A 24,707-nucleotide genomic window follows, 5' to 3' on the forward strand; every position below is an offset into this window, starting at 1 on the left:
CAATGGTTCAACTTAAGACTTTTTGACTTTACAGTGGTGTGACAGCAACAAGCACACAGTAGAAATGAGACCTCAAGTTCTGAATTTTAATCTCCTTCCTAGCTAGTGATATGAGGTACAATACATACTCTCTCAAAGAAGCTGGGCGGAGCCAGGCAGCCACAAGATCACAGGGGTGAGCGACCGACACAAGCAAATCCATCCTGTTTTTCACTTTCAGTACAGGACTCAATAAATTATGAGAGGCACTCAACACTTTATAATAAAATAGACATTGTATTAGATGATTTTGCCCAACTCTAGGTTAATATAAGCGTTCTCCTCCTTTCTGAACTGAAGGATTACCTTGCCTGGCAAAGGAAAAACTTCCTTGCTACACTTCCATTAGAATATGTAATTTTACTTCTCCCAAAATCCTGGCCCTTATTTGAAATCTGTCCTACTTGTACATCCAACCGGAGCTGCATGGTAATGAAGTAGCAGGGTGAGTGCCCAGTTATTCCATACCATAAGCTACCAATCCCTAGGAATGCTCTACTTATGCTTCTAGGTTTGTGATTTATTTTAATGAATAGAGAAGCGGTAAAGAGAGGCACAATTCCGAAATCATATGAGACTGCCTGAAAGTACATTTCATTCTAGGCAGTAAACACACAAACAAATGAATATTCAACTCTGTAACTGAGCACTCTAACCCAAAATACACAATGTAAATTTGATGGATCAGCCCATGACAGGGGAATTAACCTCTCACTGTAACCACTTGGAGAATCAGAAAAAATATGAGAAACAATGGTATTCAGACAGTGGAAAGCAGGCAGCTCAGCCCAGTGACTGCTGAAAAATGGGAAACAAATAAGATGAGCCCTCTTATTCCTCAGCCTTCTTCCTGGAGACAGTTTCTAGCTTAGACCACAATGAGGGAAAACTCAGAGACCCGGAGCCTAACGAGAGGAGACCAAGATTAATTTTAAGGAAAGCTGAAGAGCTAGAAAAGGTAGAAAATGGAACCATAGGGGAAAGATAGCTCCAGAAACCTTCATTCCTGGTGAAAATGCTATGAAGACTCTTGAAATGACAATAAATGATTTTATCAACTAAGTTTATCAACATAAACTTAGTTGATAAAATCATTTATTGTTGATAAAGTAGTAGAAGGGTTTGAGAGGACTGCCTCCAATTTTGCAAGATGCTCTCAGTCAGTTCAGTTGCTTAGTTGTGTCCGACTCTTTGCGACTGCATGGACCACAGCATGCTAGGCTTCCCTGTCCATCACCAACTCCTGGAGCTTGCTCAAACTCATGTCCATCACGTCAGTGATGCCATCCAACCATCTCATCCTCTGTCAACCCCTTCTCCTGCCCTCAATCGTTCCCAGCATCAGGGTCTTTTCTGAGTCAATTCTTAGCATCAGGTAGCCAAAGTATTGGAGTTTCAGCTTCACCATCAGTCCTTTCAATGAATATTCAGGACTGATTTCCTTTAGGATGGACTGGTTGGATCTCCTTGCAGTCCAAGGGACTCTTGAGAGTCTTCTCCCAACACCACAGTTCAAAAGCATCAATTCTTCAGTGCTCAGCTTTCTTTATAGTCCAACTCTCACATCCATACATGACTACTGGAAAAACCACAGCTTTGCCTAGATGGACTTTTGTTGGCAAAGTAATGTCACTGCTTTTTAATATGCTGTCTAGTTTGGTCATAGCTTTTCTTCCAAGGGGCACGCGTCTTTTAATTTCATGGCTGCAGTCACCATGTGCAGTGATCTGGAGCCCCAGAAAATAGTCCCTCGCTGTTTCCATTGTTACCCCATCTATTTAAGAGCATCCATAAGCAAGATGCTCTACTGTGGGTAAGACTCTGTCAAACAGCACTGTATGCTACGAAGAAATTGTTCAAGAAAGGAAGAGTGCACTGATGTGTCCAACTTCATGGTCATCTCATTTTAGGAAATGGCCACAGCCACGCCAGTCTGCAGCAACCACCATGCTCATCAATCAGCAGTCGTCGTCACGAGGCAAGACCCCTCCACAAGCAAAAAGACTGAGTCACTGATGGCCTAGATGATGGCCAGCAATTCTCAGCAAAAAATAAAAAAATTATTTAAGGTATATATATTGTATTTTAGGAGCTTCAGTGGTGGCTCAGTGGTAACGAATCTGCCTACAATGCAGGAGATCCAAGTTCAATCCATGGATTGGGAAAATCCCCTGGAGTAGGGAATGACTACCCACTCCAGTATTCCTGCCTGGAGAACTCCATGGACAGAGGAGTCTGGTGGGCTACAGTCCATGGGGTCGCAAAGAGCCAGACATGACTGAGCGACCAACACACACACATTGTATTTTAAGACATAATGCTATTGCACACTTAACAGACTACATACAGTAACTGCATACAGACTACACACATAACTTTCATACGCACTGGGAAATCAGAAATCCACGCAACTTGCTTTATTATAATATTTGCTCTATTGTAATGGTCTAGAACCTAAATTATGTATCTCTGAGGTATGCCTGTGTTTATAGTAGGTATGTACAGTCTTTCTCAACTGCACATGGAATATTCTTCACAATAGACCATATTCTAGGCCACGGTCCATCATTTTTTTTTTCCTTAAGGACCCAGTCACCATTTTAGCTTCTGTGGGCTCTAATGTCTGTGTTGCAACTATTTAACTCTGTCATGATACAAGAAAGTGGCTGCAGAAAATAGGGAAGCAGTAGTATGGCACTGCTACATTCCAGTAAGTGTCACTTACAGGCGGCGGGCCTGCAGCCTGAAGTCTGCCAACTCCCGCTCTGGGCCGAAAGTAAGACTCAACAGATTTAACAGGATTGAAATCATACAAAGTGTATTCCATGACACATAATATTCTCTTTTCTCACTTGCTCAAAGTCATCAATTATAAATCAGTACTACCTGGAATGAAGTATGACCACAAAGAGAATAAACTATTTGAGGCTCTAAAACCTCCATTTATATATACACAATAAAACTCTATTAAATAAATTCAATCATATGCCATTAAAGTAGGCTATGGATTTCAATTTTTCTAGATATATTTTATCCTACTTACTATTCACACTAACAAACTGCCCCACTAAATTACATAAGTTTGAAATTATATTTAACATTTATTTATATACACATAATGCAAATATAATCAATTCAATTTTATAATATTTTATAGTTCAGGCACACCTCAAATACTGAAACATATATATTTTAGAAATTAATTTTCTCATTGACAAATGTATAATTTCAAGTGTGAATCAGGACGCAAAATGTTACAGATATTATTCTTTAAATTAACATTTAACAGCAACTTTATAAATCACATATTTAATAAAAAAGCATAATATTTAGTGTAACATTTGGTAATAAGACACTACTACAATTATACCAAGCATATATTAGAAGGTCACTTCAGAAATCATTTCACTGCCTCCCCAGCTGGCAGTTTCATGTTGTATATGCATGCAGGTGCTGAAAATGTGATGTCAGAGGCTTTCGTGACACGTGGGAATACATTTCCTCCACACAAAGGATGAATTGGGTCTGCCTCTGTGGCTCTGCAGGATTTTCAAAGCTCAGAAAACTACATAACCTATCAGTAGTTTCAGGAATGAGATTATTTCCATTCCAAAGAGCCAGTTTACATGTTTAATTAATGACCTGTCTGCTGCTGCTGCTAAGTAGCTTCAGTCGTGTCCGACTCTGTGCGACCCCATAGAGGATGAGACATAAAAAAATAAATAAATTCAACAGCAAAATCTAAGGTAAAAAGATTTTAGAAGGGAAGTAGTTTTAAAATTTAATACCAACTCTATGCCCAAAATGTATTGCTTCCTTTGCTATAGAAAGAGTTGACGAAAGATGAAAACGCTAAGAAATGAGGATCACAGAAGTAAAATTTACACAATATTTACACTAAAAACATGAGAACCAAAGAGTATGCACACACTGAATCACATAAAATACATCATCAAAGATAATAAACAAGTCATTAAAATAAAGTTTTATATATTACATATAATGTGGCAAGTTTTCTCTAAGATGAATAATGTGTCAAGACCTAAATAAGAGTTTTTGTGAAAAGATGGTTTATTCTACTACATCATATTTATACAGTGAGTTTCCAGAAAACAAAATTTATAATATAAACTACACTTAAGCACACAGCCTCTTGTCATTTAATTCACTTTCATCATTCTTGCAAGATGCTATTCTTAAAAGACTCATTATCAAAATTCAGGATAGAAATGAGGTTTGGGGAGAAGAGATAAGGAGACTGGGTCACCATTTGCTGCTGCTGCTGCTGCTGCTGCTAGGTCGCTTCAGTGGTGTCCGACTCTGTGTGACTCCATAGACGGCCTCCCACCAGGCTCCTCTGTCCTGGGATTCTCCAGGCAAGAACACTGGAGTGGGTTGCCATTTCCTTCTCCAATGCATGAAAGTGAAAAGTGAAAGTGAAGTTGCTCAGTCCTGTCTGACTCTTAGCGACCTCATGGACTGCAGCCTACCAGGCTCCTCTGTCCATGGGATTTTCCAGGCAACAGTACTGGAGTGCGGTGCCATTGCCTTCTCTGGGGTCACCGTTTAGGCAGGGCTAATTGCTGCTCAACTATACAAATGGCAAGAACAGTGATTCAGTGTGGAACTCTCTAACAAGGCACTGCATTTGACTGACTAGCCATTAAGACATCTGTAAAAATGGTTCAGTCCATCTTTTGAAATACTTCTCTCAACATTCTCCAAAAACAGAAAACCATTTTAATTTTGAAAGACTAAACGAAAGATTCAAGCCTCAGAAATTTGGTTTCACCTTTTTTCTAACTGGAGGACAACTACTTTACAACATTGGGGTGGTTTTTCCATACACCAACATGAAATGGCCACAGGCATACCTGTGTCCCCTCCCTCCTGAACCCCCCTCCCCCCTCCCTTCCTACCCCTTCCTTCCAGGTTGTCAGAGAGCACCAGCTTTGGGTTCCCCGCATCATACGTCAAATTCCCACTGGCTATCTATTTTACACTTGGTAATTTATATGTTTCAACATTATTCTCTCAAATCGTCCCACCCTCTCCTTCTCCCACTGAGTCCAAAAGTCTGTTCTTTATGTCTGTGTCTCCTTTGAGGCCCTGCACATAGGCTCATTTTTACCATCTTTCTAGATTTCATATATATATGAATTAATATATGATATCTGTCTTTCTCTTTCTGACTTACTTCACTCTGTATAACAGGCTCTAGGTTCATCCACTGTGTATAATAGGCTCTAGGTTCATCAGTTAATTAGAACTGATTTAAATGCATTCCTTTTTATAGCTGAGTAATATTCCATTGTGTATATGTACCACAACTTCCTGATTCATTCTTAATACCCTCCATGAAGACAAAATAATAAGAACCAGATATTTAGACGGGTGGAGTTTGAGATTACAGAATACTTCAGTGCCCAAGTTCAGCTCTAAGTTGTAAATGCAGAGAGAGTGCTGAGGAGAGGTGAGAGGTAAAATTATACACTTGTGAGTCTTCCATACATGAGGTACTTAATTCAACTTGTCAAAGATTCATTCAGTATCTACAATGTGTGCCATGCTGCAGATACCAAAGTTAACACAGATCCAAACAGCCTAAAGTCTAAATCTGGATACTACAGAAGACAATCACTGGCATTACAAGTCAAGCACAGAATACTCCAGAAGAATACAGATGTGCCAGACTGGGGGAAGCTGGCCAGTTGGAGAAAGGGAAGTCGAGACTTGGTAACAGCTGATCCTTCAGGAAAAGCTATAAATGAAGGAGATTATCACAAGAAGATGAGAGATAAAAATAATGCCTGCATTCAGGCAACAAAAAAAGAAAAGTAGACACAGTGGTGAAAGGAAAGCTAGGACGTGGGGGAAAAGCACGTGCACATATACCACGAAACCGTTTCTCAGATGGCAGCCAATCTTCCAGTCACATGTGGCCAATGGTGTTATAATCTCCAAAGCACAGGAAAATGACTTAGTGCCTCTTTCAGCTCCAGAAAAGAACACTGCACACGATATACAATATAAGTTGTGCAAGTAAATATTTCCTCCAATTCTTAGTATAAGGTCACTTACCCCTTCTGCCCTTTTCTGTAATTACTTCTTATACAAAAGTGGTGAGGAGAAGAAGGAATGAGAGAGGTTATTTGAATAGAAAGTAAGGTATGTGATTATTTTCCTAAAAGGCAGGAGTGGTGATGGTGCAGAGCAGGGCCAGAAAATGCTATGTATATGGAGGGGACTCATGCTAAGGTTGGCACCCCACTCCAGTACTCTTGCCTGAAAAATCCCATGGACGGAGGAGCCTGGTAGGTTGCAGTCCATGGGGTCGCTAAGAGTCAGACATGACTGAGCGACTTCACTTTCTCTTTTCACTTTCATGCATTGGAGAAGGAAATGGCAACCCACTCCAGTGTTCTTGCCTAGAGAATCCCAGGGAGAGGGAAGCCTGGTGGGCTGCCGTCTATGGGGTCACACAAAGTCGGACACGACTCAAGTGACTTAGCATGGCATAGCATAGCATAGCATGCTAAGGTTAACATAATGTAGAATGGAAGGTTTCATCTTGTCTTGTTCACAAACGTGAAAAAGCCCCAAAGCATATACATAGGTTAATGCCAATTCTTCACCTTAACAAATATAAAAGGGTAGCTCACTGAGAGTGAATTACTTTGTATAATTTATTTGCTTGACTCTCTGTGATTCAGTGGAGATATAATACACAGAATTCAATAAATACAGCTAGTAATAAGTGCCATGAGGGTCACTAATAGGTTGTCTGCTCCTCCCAAGTTTTCCAAAACCAAGTATAATAAGCTGCCTAGCTAACCATTCTGCTAAAATAAGTGTGTTTAATTCTTATTCTTCCTTCTTCCTCACAGCATCCTCCATAGCAGGGATTAAACCCGACTTAAGAAAATGACAGAAGAATTTAAGACGTACACTGACCTGCTAAAGTAAATGCTGCATTTACTATCCTTGCGAGTTTCTGTTTGTACGTTGCTGCTTCTACCCATCATATACGGATGTGTGAACCATTATCCTAAAAGACAGGGACTAGAGCCCAGGAAGATCTCTATAGCATTTAATAACGACTTCTGTCTTCAGGGAATCTGAAAGAATTAATAATCTGATGATAATGGCTTAGGTTTAGGTCACCTTGAAATTGTAAAATCATTAGACAATTAATACCTAATAAAATGAATACCTAAAGAATATCTAACAAAATGGCTTCCTGGGTGGCTCAGTGGTAAAGAATCCATCTGCTAATGCAGGAGCTGCAAGAGATGTGGGTTCGATCCCTGGGTCTACTTTTCCGTTCTCCTTATCACTGGCAGTGTACTTTATATTTTCATTATTTATCTGACATTTGAAACATGAAGTTCTTTGAAACATGAAGTTTCGAAGAAGACAGGCATTTTGTTGCCTGCTGCATCCCAAGTTCCTACAATGATCTCTTTCATGTGGAATGACAGCATAATTCAAAATATGCTAAAAGAGCAATTGAACATAATTTCCTGCATTATACAGCAACAAATTAACAAAGCTGACCAGCATGGAGAGTAATGTATATGATCTTGTATCACTGGTAAATGTGAAGATAAGCACAAATTCTGGAAACCAAACTGTCAAGGATTAAGTTTTTTTTAATATGTAACTTTTGACCTCATATATTAATTCCTAGGAATCTATTTTAAGTGCCAGCAACTCACCACAAAGTTTTACTCATCAGAGTTATAAAAAGTTATGAACAACATACATTCCTAATATATGGAGAATGGTAGATAAATAAGAATGCAACAAGTAAATTTTATATTTCATGACATAATAGATTTATAATACTATGGTAATAAAAGAGATATAAAAATTGCTATTTTTATTACATATGGACACACACACACACACATATATACACACACAACAAGAGAAACAAAAAGAAAATTGGAAACTGACAAGGGCGCATAAAAATATAGATCATTTCAGGTTATTTTTATCTTTCACTTTGCATATGCCTGTATTCTTCAAGTTCATTATAATAAACTTGAATTACATCTGTAAGTGGGAGGATAAGTTAGGATTAAAGAGGAGGTCCATTTAAGAAAAACAAAAAGGAATATATGAAGTTAAAAACAAAAAACACAATGTAAATACTAAATAGTTCAGATTTGATTCATTTAGACTAACTTGTATTATTATTACGGAGAAGGCAATGGCACCCCACTCCAGGACTCTTGTTTGGAAAATCCCATAGACGGAGGAGCCTGGTGGGCTTCAGTCCATGGGGTCGAGAAAAGTTGGACACGACTGAGCGACTTCCCTTTCACTTTTCACTTTCCTGCACTGGAGAAGGAAATGGCAACCCACTCCAGTGTTCTTGCCTGGAGAAATCCCAGGGACAGTGGAGACTGGTTGGCTGCTGTCTATGGGGTTGCATAGAGTTGGACACGACTGAAGCGACTTAGCAGCAGCAGCAGCAGCAGCATTGTTATTATCTGTAAATATGATTAGTTTTAAAAGCACTTGAATACAGTTTTGTTTAAAATTGAACAAATAAAGACATTTTTTTAGATTTCTGCTATATGAATTGACTAAAATCTCTGGTTTTGGTAACTTCTGCGACCTGTATCCTAACATGATTCCATCCTATTAAAAGCATTAGAATGGGTCAGAGCAGGGCATGACCATCACTGCTTTCTCCCACCATACCAGAAGTATTGTTCAACTGCCACACAGAGGAAATTCACTACGAACGCCCTATTACTGGTAATAGGGATCACCAGGCCACATCATTATATGAGAATATTCTATCTGCTTACTGATGTAATGTTAAGATGACAGAAACTATAGTTGTTTATCTTGTTCCTAGCACATGGAACTGCTCTCTAGTCACTAATAACCTACTAATTTACAGCCTAGCAGGAAAAAATTTGAATACACACTAGAGGCCGCTAGTGACAAATAAGTGAATTCTGCATGAAGGAAAAAACATGATCACAGCTGTACAAAGCAAACAGCATTCTAAGTTTCTGAGTTTCAGTTGTCTTTTTAAATACCATGTGTCAAGTCAGAAAACATTTTTTCCTGGTTATAAATTTGTCAGTATTTTTTAATAAAGGAATACATCTCAGGAAATTTCATATTAAAAAAAGACAAACCAAGGAAATTGTTTAAAAATTCTACAATTGTATTCTTAAGGCAAAACTGTGCTTTCAAATAATGAAACCCTTTTGAATATTATCAAAAATAAAAAAAAAAAGGACTATTCTCTTACTCTCATGGACTATAAAGTCCAAAGAATTCTCCAGGCCAGAATACTGGAGTGAGTAGTCTTTCCCTTCTCTAGGGGATCTTCCCAACCCAGGGTTCGAACCCAGGTCTCTGGTATTACAGGCAGATTCTTTACCAGCTAAGCCACAAGAGAAGCACTCTCTCTTACTGAACCATCACAAGATCCAGATCAGGTGAAGAAATCCCTATACTGTACAATGTAGTTTGATTTGGTAATATTTCATTAAGAGGAACACTTTTTTTCAAACAAAGGGTATGGTACCTTAAATTACTGCCCCCCCCAACCAGGAAAATTATTAATCATAAGAGTGGGATTTAAAAGTTTACAGAGAAAAAATGTATGCTATCATGGAAAAAGGAAGAGAGTTTGAGAAAAACATCTACTTCTGCTTTATTGACTATGCCAAAGCCTTTGACTGTGTGGATCACAATAAACTGTGGAAAATTCTGAAAGAGATGGGAATACCAGACCACCTGACCTGCCTCTTGAGAAACCTATATGCAGGTCAGGCAGCAACAGTTAGAACTGGACATTGAACAACAACTGGTTCCAAATAGGAAAAGGAGTACGTCAAGACTGTATATTGTCACCCTACTTATTTAACTTCTATGCAGAGTACATCATGAGGAACGCTGGGCTGGAGGAAGCACAAGCTAGAATCAAGATTTCCAGAAGAAATATCAATAACCTCAGATATGCAGGTGACACCACCCTTATGGCAGAAAGTGAAGAGGAACTAAAAAGCTTCTGGATGAAAGTGAAAGAAGAGAGTGAAAAAGTAGGCTTAAAGCTCAACATTCAGAATGGAAGAAGCACAATCTGGAATCAAGATCGCCAGGAGAAATATCAATAACCTCAGATATGCAGATGATACCACCCTTATGGCAGAAAGTGAAGAGGAACTAAAAAGCTTCTTGATGAAAGTGAAAGAGGAGAGTGAAAAAGTTGGATTAAAGCTCAACATTCAGAAAACGAAACTCATGGCATCTGGTCCCATCCCTTCATGGGAAATAGATGGGGAAACAGTGCAAACAATGTCAGACTTTATTTTGGGGGGCTCCAAAATCACTACAGATGGTGACTGCAGCCATGAAATTAAAAGACGCTTACTCCTTGGAAGAAAAGTTATGACCAACCTAGATAGCATATTCAAAAGCAGAGACATTACTTTGGCAACAAATGTCCGTCTAGTCAAGGCTATGGTTTTTCCAGTGGTCATGTATGGATGTGAGAGTTGGACTGTGAAGAAGGCTGAGCGCCGAAGAATTGATGCTTTTGAACTGTGGTGTTGGAGAAGACTCTTGAGAGTCCCTTGAACTGCAAGGAAATCCAACCAGTCCATTCTAAAGGAGATCAGTCCTGGGTGTTCTTTGGAAGGACTGATGCTAAAGCTGAAACTCCAATACTTTGGCCACCTCATGCAAAGAGTTGACTCATTGGAAAAGACTCTGATGCTGGGAGGGATTGGGGGCAGGAGGAGAAGGGGACGACAGAGGATGAGATGGCTGGAAGGCATCACCGACTCGATGGAAATGAATTTGAGTGAACGGGAGTTGGTGATGGAAAGGGAGGCCTGGTGTGCTGTGATTCATGGGGTCGCAGAGAGTCGGACACGACTGAGTGACTGAACTGAACTGAACTGAACATGAAGTCAACAAAAATGCACAGAGTCCTCTGACTAACAGGTTTTTATAAAACTAAGGAAGTGTAAAACACACTTCTAAAATTTGGCAAGAATGTTATTAAATTTCTTTAAATACATGAGAAGTATTTTTATTACACGCTCATGTTGTTGTTCGGTCGCTAACATGTTCAACTATTTGCAATGCCATGGACTGTAGCATGCCAGGTTTCCATGTCCTTCACTACATGACAGGTAACCATTTAGTTCACTGTCATTAAGAGTGGGAATAAAAAATTATCTCATATCTAGGGACAGTTTACATAACAATAAATAGCATGGGAGGTACACTTGGAGTGGGAAGTATGAGAGATTGGTAGAGACCATTCAGTGTTTCAGGGCATGATGGCAGCCAAAGGAAGATGCTGTGGATGGAAATGCTTGGCTTGGTTTCTATCTGCATTTGGCTACCCCACCCAAACTTATAGAAACTAACATGTTGTGAGTATGGCTGGACAGGGCCCCCTCTAGAAACAGAATGGAGTCAAGTTATCGACTCCTGCCACTTAGAGAAACAAGGGCATGGAAGATTATTTCCTTAACCACCTCTGCATGTTCCTTCATGTTGTCAATGACATACACAGGACTGTGTATACACAATCACATATACAAGCAACCAGAGACTGCTGACACTTCATATGAGCACTTAGTGCTGGGCTCACAGAGGTTGACTGCAAGTCCGCTCTTGTTCGTAGGACACAAACTTTGCTGTGCATCTGTTTTCCAGTTTCCTGCTGATGTCTCAAGCCCAACTCCCCAAGCTTCCCACTTATTCTGTCAATCATGTTTACAAGGATTTTGTGTTGTCATTGTGTAAACTGGTCAGTTTTTTGTTTTTTGTTTTTGTTCTTTACAACCAAGAATTTACAGATACAAAAAATTTAAATAAGTTCCTAGCAACATTAACAGGAGAGCTTTTTATCAGTTTCTAATTCTCCTTCTGGAAAAAAACAAAAAACAAAGTATGACTTTACTGGGTCAGAAATATGCTTTTGTATTTAATTTGTGATAGAGAAATACATTACATTTTTAAGGAAATCATGTCTAATCATGGTTTAATAACTATTAAGTTCAGAGTGAACTAGTTACTGAGGATGAGAGAAAGAAAAGGCCGGAAAATAAGCATTCACAGGGGTGACAGGCTGGTGGAACATGCAAACAGGTGATTTCAGTGTGTTGTGATAAATACTCTGATAAGATAAGGGAAGCACTGGATAAAAGACCATCCAGGAAGGACACTCAGCAGACGAATGGACTAAAAGAGATTTGACAGAAGGTAAAGAATCTTCCTGCAATGCAGAAGACCTGGGATCGATCGCTGGGTTAGGAGGATCCCTTGGGGAAGGGAGTAGCTATCCTCTCCAGTATCCTTGCCTGGGAAACTCTATAGACAGAGGAGCTTGGTGGGCTACAGCCCGTGGGGTCGCAAAGAGCTGGACACAGTGAGCAACTAACACACGAACCTGGTCAAGAGAGCTTCCTGGCTTGCACTAGTGGTAAAGAACCCACCTGCCGATGCAGGAGACGTAAGAGGCTCAGGTTCAGTCCCTGCATCAGGAAGATCCTTTGAAGGAGGAAATGGCAACCCAATCCACCATTCTTGCCTGGAGAATCCCATGGACAGAGGAGCCTGACCAGCTACAGTCCATGGGGTCACAAACAGTTGGACATGACTGAAGCGACTTAGTATAATCTGTAAGATAAGAAATCTAGCCAACAAATATCTCTAGTTCATTCAGGGTTTTTTTTTTTATACCTTTCATAAATGAATCGTATGCAATGTTCTGTTTTAAAAGTATCTTCATTTGATGTTAAGACTGATGCCTTTATATTTTTAAAAATGTACTGAATATAGTTAATTTACAGTATTTGATTAGCTTCAGGTACACAGCAAACTGATTCAGATGCATGTTCTTTTAAAAATTATTTTCCATTATAGGTTATTACAAGATACTGAAAATAGTTCCCCATGCTATACAGTAGGACTTTGTTGGCTATTTTATATGTTACAGTGTATACATTTTAATTTATACTCCTAATTTACCCCTCCCCCTCGCTTTTCCCTTTGATAATCATAAATTTATTTTCTATGTCTATGAGTCTATTTCTGTTTTGTAAATAAGTTAATTTACATCATTTTTTAGATTTTACAGATAACCGATATTTGATATTTGTCTTTCTCTGACTCCTTTCACTTAGTATGATAATCTCTAGGTCCGTCAATGTTGCTGTAAATGGCATTATTTCATTATTTTTAATGGCTGAGTAATATTCCATTGTATAGTTATGCCACATCTTCTTTATCCATTCAGCTGTCAATGGACACTTACGTTGCTTCCATGTCTTTGCTATTGTGAACACTGGGGTACTTACCGACAATTCAGTAAGCATTCTAAAGGTGTTTCAAGTAACAGGCCGAGTAGGATATCAATATTTAGATGATACAAATATTAAATTATCATTGACAGAGTGTTAATGCTTAAACAACTTCCTCTCTTCACGGCTTCTCTAGCCCTAAGATGCACAGCCCAAGTGTCAGGCACCCTGCCAAGGTATTCGGCAGAAATAGATGGACCCTGATATCCAAGATGGCATCACAGACTCAATGGACATAAGCTTGGGTAAACTCCGGGAGTTGGTGATGGACAGGGAGGCCTGGCGTGCTGCAGTTCATGGGGTCGCAAAGAATTGGACACGATTGAGCGACTGAACTGAACTGAACTGACTGAACTGATATCCAAGGTCAAAAATTAAGAGCTCACAGGTTTAAACCCTGTGCGGAGAGACACCACCTTCTTTGTTACGGTCCAAGGAGAAGCACTGCTCTTCTCACTCAACAGAAGTGCTAACTGCAATTTGAAATCAGAGTTTATAGAGAGTAGCTCAACATTTTTATTAATCATGCTTTTTTACTCTAGCTCCTTTCAGTCTAGGCATTGATAGATTGCTCATTATTTAAGTTCCCTTCCTGACTTTCTCTAGGTCTCTTCTACTTCCTAAGGCAAACAATATCCAAGAGTTAAAGAATTATGATATAAATGTGTGTGTATATGTATATACATGTACACATACATACATACACTGATCATTTTTTCTCATGGCGGTAAAATATTTTCTTGTAGTTTAGATGCCCTTTCTGAGATTTTTCAGCTTTCTCTTGAATTCTCTGGCTACAGAGGCAAAACTGAAGTTTTCAAGGAACACAACTCTTAGAAGCACAACCAAGGTTTCCAAGTGACAGCTCGGGGCTCATCTTGGTATAATTGCCACTTGTTTAGTTTCCCACAAGCTTCACTGACTAGCCCTTGCTAGCTGAACTCCAGCTGTCACCTTTCCGTCAGTTAACAACAGGAAGGCCACAGCTGGCTTAGGTATGGTCCCATCATCAAGTCAAATTTCATCCCATATAATGAGGTGTCAATAAGTCATACATGCCATCTAGTTGTTGAAGTTATTCCACTTCTTCTTGGCCCAATCTCACAAAACCAAAATTTTAATAACGAAAAATCATACAGGATGAATCAAGGTGTGCTATGTGTGTCTATAAACATACATACATGCTCATTCACTTAAACGCGAATGAAAAATCAGATTCCATCATTTTTAAAAAATTATATATATATGCACACCACTGTTTAAAAATTATATATATACACATATAATTATATACATGGTATCCTGTGATTATATACTTTATATATACAATGTTTAGTATATATTACATACATGTGGTATATATATTATATATTATAAATATACAACATATATGTGGTATTATGTGATTACTCTCAGTATTTACTTACCTCAGCAATCTAATAATATATTGAACACAAGCAAAAAAAGTGATGAAATACATGAGTTCTTCAATAGTATTAACAAGTGCTAAAAAAAAAAATCCAAGCTTTTTTAAGGAAAATTAATAGAGCCACGTGTTACTCAAAACTTTTGACAGATGATCCAGGTTTCTCTGAAAAATCATCTGAAGGTAATTTATTTCTGAAGATGCCATCCACAGTACAGGAAAGGAAAAAGGTTTTGTCAGGAACATACTTTATGAAATAGAATAGCCATAAAGAACAATGCCTCTGATTAAATTTAGTTGTAAACTGACTTCCTGCAGCTGCTCAGAATGATCTCACTCTGAAAATTTATTTTGACTTCATGAATGATCTGACAAACACAGCATCTCTGCATATACATTTTCCCCCTCTTCCAATATCCCAAAATGATTCAGAGCCATGCATGGATAACTTTGGGATCTCTGATTTATAGCATCTGATAAACAGATTAAAAAATATTACTTACTAATCCAATCAATAATTCAAGATAAATATGTCCTCACAGTTTGTTGTGTAGGGTTCTTTAATACCAAGACTTCTATTATAAATCTGCTTTTAAATATACTAATCATGTTTACCTTCCATCATTTGACTCAAAGATCCAATAATGTTGACATGCTTACAGAGCTTAGTAATTTGACTGCACAAATACATTTTAATAAAAACTTGCCAAAGAAAATGACTAAATATTGCTTATGCTTAGGCTTATAGAACCAAGCAAACCCAAAGATCTTTGGTTTCTCTTAAGCAAAGTAAATGTTTCCTTTCTATGTATGTTAAAGCATGTGAAAGTGAAGTAGCTCAGTCGTGTCTGACTCTTTGTGACCCTCGGACTGTAGCCCACCAAGCTCCTCCATCCGTGGGATTCTCCAGGCAAGAATACTGGAGTGGGTTGCCATTTCCTTCTCCAGGGGATCTTCCTGACCCAGGGATCGAACCCAGGTCTCCCACATTGCAGGTAGACGCTTCAACCTCTGCGCCACCAGGGAAGCCATGTTAAAGCATAGTACTTTTTCAATTACATCATGAATACTTGAAAATAAATCCCTATCACAGAGAAAACTATAGTCACAGGTAAGACAAATCAATTGTCACACATATCGGAGGTTATTAAGATTGAGATGTATATTCAGATACTTGACACCAAGTTATTACACAATAGTTTTACTTTTATTGTCTTATTCCATAAAAACCTACAATATTGACCAAGCTTGTACAGAATCTTCACTTGAGAGAAAATATAGGTCTTATATATGAATGTCTACTACTACTTACATAACCTCTAGGGTTGAAGTGACAACGTTGAAATTTTTGTTTGGTTCCAACTAAAAGAACTAACATTCCTCCCAAAGAAACACCTAAAAAATAACAGATCGCCACCATAAAGGCAATTCTTAAGAATCAAGTCCATCAGTTGCATCATGCTGTTCAGTTGCTAAGTCAGGTTCGACACTTTGCAACCCAAGGACTTCAGCACACCAGGCTTCCCTGTCCTTCACTATCTCCCAGAGTTTGCTCAACTCCATTGAGTTGGTGATACCATTCAAACATCTCAATCCCTGTCGTCCCCTTGTCCTCCTGCCCTCAATCCTTCCTGGTATCTGGGTCTTTTCCAATGAGTCAGCTCTTCGCATCAGGTAGCCAAAGTATTGCAGCTTCAGCCATTAGTCCTTCTAAGGAACATTCAGGGTTGATTTCCTTTAAGACTGACTGGTTTAATCTCCTTGCTGTGCAAAGGCCTCTGAAGAGTCTTCTCCAGCACCACAATATGAAAGCATCAATACAAACAAACAAAATAGTGGTGTATCTATATAATGGAGCCCTACTCAACAGTAAAAATATTCAAACTACACACAACAACAAGATGAAAAGCATTTGATAGGGTAAAAAAGTCAGACAAAAGAAACAAACCCTGTAATACCATTCTTATGATATTCTAGAAGGTTGCAGGAGCCAGAGAGTAAGGGATCAACTGCCAAGGACACAGGAAGGAAATCTGGGGGATGGCAGACATCTTGACTGTGGTCATGAATACAACTGTTCACCAGTTCAAAACCAATTCAGCTCTATGTTTAAAATCAATTTTATTGTGTGAAATTATTCCTGAACAAAGCTGATTAAAAACAAAAAAGAATCACAGAAGCCAGACATCATATTCCATGATTCTAACCACAATATGATAAGCTCTTACAAGCTTCCTAAGTGGTTGTACAATTACTGCACAGAGAATATTAACTATGAAAGACTATTTACAGCTCATATACTTATCCAATTATTCTATAATTCATCACACACCATAGCTTTGAAGGGCCACCCTCCATCCTCTTAACTCATCCAAGTCTTATATAATCAGCCCCAAGAGTGATACGTTTCCTCATCATGATTTCTCTGAGTTAATGCTAGAAGATAGATCTCTTCCTAAAAGGTCACATTTCAAGAAACTGCAGCCCATGAAGTGAAATGACTTGCAACACACCTCATAGTAATAAAGTCACAGAATCCGATTCTGAATGCTGACCTAACTAGTGAGTCCATGCATACTCTCACTAAACAATTCCCAACCTGGACACCAGGGCTACCTGCCTGAAAAGAGAGGGACTGAGAGCACAAAATTGCTACTATTCCTCAAGTACGAATTAGAATACAGTGTAACGTAAGACATTCCAGAAGTAAGCCAGACATACTACTACCCATAAGTTCAGACAAAAAAACAGAAACTGTTTTGAGATATAAGCTATGGATGGTTTATGCATGCTAATAATATTAAAATATATACTTATATTTACATATATCCCCAAAGTTTCTTCTCTAGCACCAAGACACTTCCAATAGCTGATGCTGTAGCTTAAAAATCCCTGTTAAAAAAATAAATAAAAAACCTTAGTCTTTGTGACATTTCTGCCAAAATATCAAAGAAAAATCATTAATTCAATAAATCCTTGGATGCTCATTAATGTACTGGGTATTACAAGGCACATAAAGAAGATTAATTATGATCACCACCTTCCAGGAGTTCACCACCTAAGGAGGGAGATAAGATACATCTACATACAGCTAAATCACAAGATAAAATGGGAAAGTAAATAATTACCAAGTATTATGCAAAGTTACAGGACAAGAGATCACCAGAAATTTACAACCTAGTAAAAGGTATGTCTTTACAGCTCTAAATCAAGGTAAAATGTTAACGTAACACTGTAATTTATAAGTACCACTATGGCATAAGAAATGTCCAGGCCGGGCAGAGAGGGGAGCCCTCATGGGGCAGACAGCATTTCAGCTGGACAGTTTTCCTACAAAAAAAGTTAGCATATGCAGTGAGTGAGTGAGTGAAGTCGCTCAGTCGTATGGAGCTCTCTGCGACCCCATGGACCGGAGCCTATCAGGCTCCTCCATCCATGGGATTTTCCAGGCAAGAGTACTGGAGTGGGTTGCCATTGCCTTCTCCAGCGATCTTCCCAACCCAGGAATCGAACCAGGGTCTCCTGCATTGTAGGCAGACACTTTTACCATCTGAGACACCAGAGAAACATATGCAAAGCCTCTACAAATTCTGACCAGTAAGAATGGACAGCCAGAAAGTGGGAATGGATTATGGGTGGTACCAACGTGTTCAAGCTGAAGATCAGCCTGAGAAAGGGTCTGGACCCAGGCAGTGGGGAAAAAGGGTTTGGGAGAACACAGGAAGGAGACTAGGCATGGCTGGTGAGATCGGCAAAAGCCAAACACTGATTCTCAGGGAACAGAAACTTGGTGCTAGTGGTAAAGACCCCCTGGAGGAGGAAATGGCAACCCACTCCAGTATTGTCTGGAGAATCCATGGACAGAGGAGCCTGGTGGGCTACAGTCCATGAGGCTGCAGAGAGTCAGAAATGACTGAAGTGACTCAGCACACACACATATATATAAACCCATCCAAATGCCTAACTATTAAAGGTATTCAATAAATCCTTGAACGAATGAATGAATCACAAGTTAAATGCTACATTCTTATTTCTGTCAATGGGTTATCATAGAGAGAAAAAAGCTTTCTGTTTAAGTCAGTTTGCCTTAACTAGATTCTAACAGAATAAAGTTTACAATTGCTTACCTACCTTTAAAGGCATTATTTTTTTTAAATGATCAATATAAGCTATATCTCCCACGTTGTCACACTACTTATGTTGTACCATAGATTTTGCCTCTGTATAGTTCTTATTTTCTCTTCTACTTAATTCCATAACTCTCTTCATCTCTTAAAGTAATTAGTGTGACTGCAATTCTCCTATAAGCACCTCCAGTAATGTTTCTTCCATTTTTTTTTCAGATTCAGAGAGCTGAGGAGTCTTTATCCCAAAAAAATGTCCATCTACTAAAAATTCAATGTATTATGATTTTATTTTATGAAGCCCAAAAGTAGAGAAAAAAAATCTAACATTCACTAGGTCAGACAGTAGTTTCCTTTGAGGGTGGGTTGGCAATAATGGAGAACATGAGGAAGGTAGCCCAGTGCTGGGATAATACTCTTGCTGGTCTCAGTACTGTTTACATTACTGTGCCCTCCTTTGTGAAAATTCACTGAGTTTTATCATTCCAGACTTCCCTGGTGGCTCAGACGGTAAAGCGTCTGCCTACAATGCGGGAGACCTGGGTTCGATGCCTGAGTTTTATCATTATACCTGTGCAATTTTCTGTGTGTCTGTATGCTTGTTTTTAATATTCATTATGACTTCCCAGGTGGCACTAGTGGTAGAGGCAGGGGACGTAAGCGATGTGGGTTCCACTCCTGAGTCGAGAAGATCCCCTGGAGGACGGCGTGGCAACCCACTCCAGTATTCTTGCCTGGAGAATCCCAGGGACAGGGGAGCCTGGCGGGCTACAGTCTGTGGGGGTCGCAAAGGGTCAGACGAAACTGGAGCAACCCAGCACACACGCACATGCATGCGGTGGGCAATGCTGGCAATTACAGTCACAGCTGACTGCTCTTCAGACCCTGGTTAAAAACTGACCAGAGCAGCACCTGTTCTTCTCGTAGAAAGACAGTGAAAGTGAGGTCTCTCACTCGTGTCCGACTCTGTGCGACCCCATGGACTGGAGCCTCCTAGGCTCCTCTGTCCACGGAATTTTCCAGGCAAGAGTACTGGAGTGGGCTGCCATTTCCTTCTCTTAAGAGTATCTGTTAAACATGCAGAAAAAAAGAGTAACTGGGGTATGGGAGGAGAGCGGTGGGGGTATGCGGGGACAGCATAACCCTCCCGTCATCACTATCACTTACTAGTATGAACAACAACCATGCAATATTCTTCAGTGTGGACAATTTACACTTTTCTGACCTAATACAATGTCAATAAAACCACCAATACAAAAATGAAACAAACCTCCAATGCCTATCAATGATGAACAAGAAAAAAGTCTGCTCCACAAAACCTTCCTAGCGATTCCTACCCTGCTTCTCTTGTATTCTCCCCCCTCATCTCTGCGTCCTGTGATTATTCTGACCATGGGGCCAGGCTTCACCATCTGGATTCTGACCAGGATTCTACCTACTTGAGAGAAGACAGGAGGCAGATGCTGTGAGGCCTCCAAAGGACTTTCAGTCACAGACCACTACCAATACATAAATGTGAGACTGGAGTCAGTATCAGGCTGCAGCTTTAGAACTAGGGGTATTAGTCTACACATCTTACCCAAACTTACTACTCCACATTTCCAAAAACAGACATCTGGGCTGAGGGAAACAGTTAAGAGTATACAAGTCTCACTGTATGAAGACTGAGTCTTCATAAAATTCCTTCCTCTTTCATCTCAAGTCTACAACCACTGCTCAGATCCAGCTCTCACTGGCAGTGCCCATTCTGTGTCTCGCTGACTGGATCTCCACCCTCCTCAGTCTCATATACAGACTGAACACACCCTCAAATCAGAACCTATCAGCTCTGAGAGTAGAGGCAATCTTGTTACCCAAAATACACAGGGCATCAGTCAAAGTCACTCAAAACCTTAGGGAAGAGAGAACAGAACAACTGTAACCAAATATCCATTAACAAATATGTTTTGAGTGTCTAATACTCTCAGGAAATTTTCTAGGCACAAGGGAATTTACATTCATTGAGGTTACATTCACTGGAACAAGAAATATTAGTCATATTTTCTGAAGTCCAATGGCAGAACTCAATGGAACTCTTTGCTATGTAGGGAGATGTAACAGGTAATTTTTATTTTCTTCTTTCTGTTTCTCCCAACTCACTAATACACACTCAAATCATCACGCATTGCTTTCAACAGTAAACAAAAACATTCAGGGCTTATTTAAAAGAAAAACACCTTGTAAATGGAGAGCGGTAACCTTGATGAAAGTGAAAGAGGAGAGTGAAAAAGCTGGCTTAAAGCTCAACATTCAGAAAACTAAGATCATGGCATCTGGTCCCATCACTTCATGGGAAATAGATGGGGAAACAGTGCAAACAGTGTCAGACTTTAGTTTTTGGGGCTCCAAAAATCACTGCAGATGGTGACTGCAGCCATGACATTAAAAGACACTTACTCCTTGGAAGGAAAGTTATGACCAACCTAGATAGCATATTAAAAAGCAGAGACATTACTTTGCAAACAAAGGTCTGTCTAGTCAAGGGTATGATTTTTCCAGTGGTCATGTATGGATGTGAGAGTTGGACTATAAAGAAAGCTGAGCACTGAAGAATTGATGCTTTTGAACTGTGGTGCTGGAGAAGACTCTTGAGAGTCCCTCGGACTGCAAGGAGATCCAATCAGTCCATCCTAAAGGAGATGAGTCCTGGGTGTTCACTGGAAGGACTGATGCTAAAGCTGAAACTCCAATACTTTGGCCATCTCATGTGAAGTGTTGACTCATTGGAAAAGACCAATGCTGGGAGGGACTGGGGGCAGGCGGAGAAGGGGACGACAGAGGATGAGATGACTGGGTGGCATCACCAACTCGATGGACTGAGTTTGGGTAAACTCTGGGAGTTGGTGATGGACAGGGAGGCCTGGCGTGCCGCGATTCATGGGGTGGCAAAGAGTCGGACACGACTGAGCAACTGAACTAAACTGAACTGCACCTTCAAAGTTGACACAAAGACAAACCTTTGTGAAAGATGCAGAAGGCTGAATGCATTCAGTACAGGATCAGACGTGAGGTTACCACTGAATTTCCCTCAGCACCATCCCTCTGCAAACCCTGCTCCTCTGCTACTGTCTGCATCAAGTCTTCCTTCTTTCCATTCCTAATGTGTAAAGATCCCACTTTCTCTCCAATTAAAGATGATTCCCTACATATTCATGCTTTATTGCATAATTCTAAGGTATTATATTGTAGATTAGGACAGTGAATAAATAAAAATCAAGAACAAGTGAAGCAGTGGTCCACATCCCTAACTTGGCTTTCCAAAACTCATGAATATTTCTTCTCTTTCCATTGTAAAGCTTTTCTGTTAAAAATACAGCTAACAGGAACCATGTTTAGTCAGCTACGTCCAATTAGTTTAACAGGTTAGTGTTTGGATTTAATGAGATTTATTCCAAGGCTTTAATTCCCACATGAAGCAGTTAGCCTCACTCATCTCCCTTTAAGGACTCTACCCTCACCCCAGCCAACCATGCCCCCAAGTTTCAGACGTGTACCACGGCAAACACATTATTATAACTCAGAAATCAACACCAAGTACATTTTCTTCTTAAACATCTTCATATACAGACACATAGTTGTTAGATAAATCATATAAATCTTCTTGGAAGAGTTCCCTAAGGTTACTTATAAATGTGTTCAAAAGTACTGGAAATGATTCCTTTGAAATTTGGGCAAAAATAATGGCACTCATTCCCAAATTGGTGATGTGCGTTATTTTCAAATGAGAGTAAATATGTTGGATGTTATCTGTCTTACTAGTGTCCAGTTCCATCCAATAAAAGTAATCAGGACCGAAATCTATGGTTTTTCATAGGCATTCTAGACGGTTCTTATGCTCAAGGAAGACTGAAAAAGTACCGTGTCAATTCCTTTCACAGCTCTGCTTCATACAATTATATTCATAAGCTACACCCATCATTAGAGAAATGGCACTCGGTACCAGATTGCTGGTCAGCAAAAGCACCTCTTCAGATCTTGCCTTTATGGCCATTATGCTCCTCACTGCAAAAACAGGCTGGACACTTCTTATAACACATACTTGAGTATTTTTTCACATCCTGCCCATGTCAGGTTGTAGGAAATACAGTCAAAGGAATCCACAAAGTTTAAAAATAAAGAAGCACAAGTCTATTCTCTATGTCTGTTTCTCCACTGTTGCCCTGTGAATAAATTCTTCAGTACCATTTTTCTAGATTCCGTATATATGTGTTAGAATACGGTATGCATCTTTCTCTTTCTGACTCACATCACTCTATATAGTAGGTTCTAGGTTCATCCACCTCACTAGAACTGACTCAAATGTATTCCTTTTTATGGTTGAGTAATATTGCATTGTGTATACATATCACAACTTCTTTATCCATTCATCTGTCGATGGACATCCAGGTTGCTTCCATGTTCCAGCTATTGTAAATAGTGCTGCAATGAACAAGGGGATACATGCGGCTCTTTCAATGTTGGTTTCCTCAGGGTATATGCCCAGGAGTGGGTCATATGGTGGTTTTATTCCTAGTTTTATAAGGAATCTCCACACCATCCTCCATATGTAAAATAGAGAGCCAACAGGAATTTGCTGTATGGCTCAGGAAACTCAAACAGGGGCTCTATATCACCCTAGAAATGTGGGATGGGGGGGAGATGGGAGGGAGTTTCAAAAGGGAAGGGATATGTGTATACCTATGGCCAATCTATGCTGAGGTTTCACAGAAAACACAAAAATTCTGTAAAGCAATTATCCTTCAATAAAAAATAAATTCATTAAAAAAAAAAGTACAGACTTCTACTTCTAAGTCCTGGGGGTGTGATAATGTACAGGATTCTGACAATAGTTAACAATGCCACCTTACATGTTTGAAAATTGTTGAAAATAAATCTTAAAAGTTCTTATCAAAAAAAATAAATAAAAAGCACAACATGTTAATAATTTAAACTGCTTCCTAGGCTGTCACTGTGGCTATATTTTTTGATTATACATCTACATATGTCCAATCTCAAAGAAAACATGCCTTTCTTCTATAAGCAACCAGGTGCTTTCAAAAAGCATCTCCATTAGAAATGTGAAGTAAAAATTTTGATGTCATAAAGACGTATTTTACCTCATTTCAAAATATGTGTATTTAATTCATACCCATGATACGCTGAATCATAATACTTTGATTTTTTACAGCAAGGAGGTGATTTCTCAAACTGTAAATATTCTAGTACATTTAGTAACACACGTGGAACTAAATTTCATAGCTAGTCTACTTATACCTACACTATAAATTGTCTTTGCCAAGAGGATGAACTAGACACATGTTGGCAGTGAGCTAGATTTAAATTGTGCTTTCATCAAACATATTCTCATGTCTAAAAATAGCTCACCATATCTAAAAATAGCTCACCATGCCAAAATCTGGAAAACCAGAGTGTACAGGTGACAAATCATTAAGAAATAAATTAGTTCTCTCTTAAAAGTGCATGTGTGCACAACTCAGAACTAAGTTAAATTATGCTGAGTTTTACTCAATACTATTATAAAAATCTTGCACCTTCTACAACAGGATTTTATATAAGATCAATTTGTATTCCTTTAAACTATTTGAATAAAAACTCAAGTTACCATTATTTTAGTCAATATCAAAAGTCCTCACATGTACTGATATTTGATAATGTTATTTTAAAAGACTTTTGAAATAGAATTTTTTTAAGAAGAGTATGATTGGCCTATTTCTATTAACAAATACC

At 39.1% G+C, this 24,707-nt stretch overlaps 1 protein-coding gene across 6 annotated transcripts in view; it reads right to left on the minus strand.

Annotated features, from left to right (window-relative positions):
- TPK1 (thiamin pyrophosphokinase 1) overlaps positions 1–24,707 on the minus strand; it is a 393,770-nt gene that overhangs the window by 219,244 nt on the left and 149,819 nt on the right. The window lies entirely within an intron of this gene.

Source organism: Bos mutus, chromosome 4, assembly GCF_027580195.1.
Source record: "Bos mutus isolate GX-2022 chromosome 4, NWIPB_WYAK_1.1, whole genome shotgun sequence".
Taxonomy (NCBI): domain Eukaryota; kingdom Metazoa; phylum Chordata; class Mammalia; order Artiodactyla; family Bovidae; genus Bos; species Bos mutus.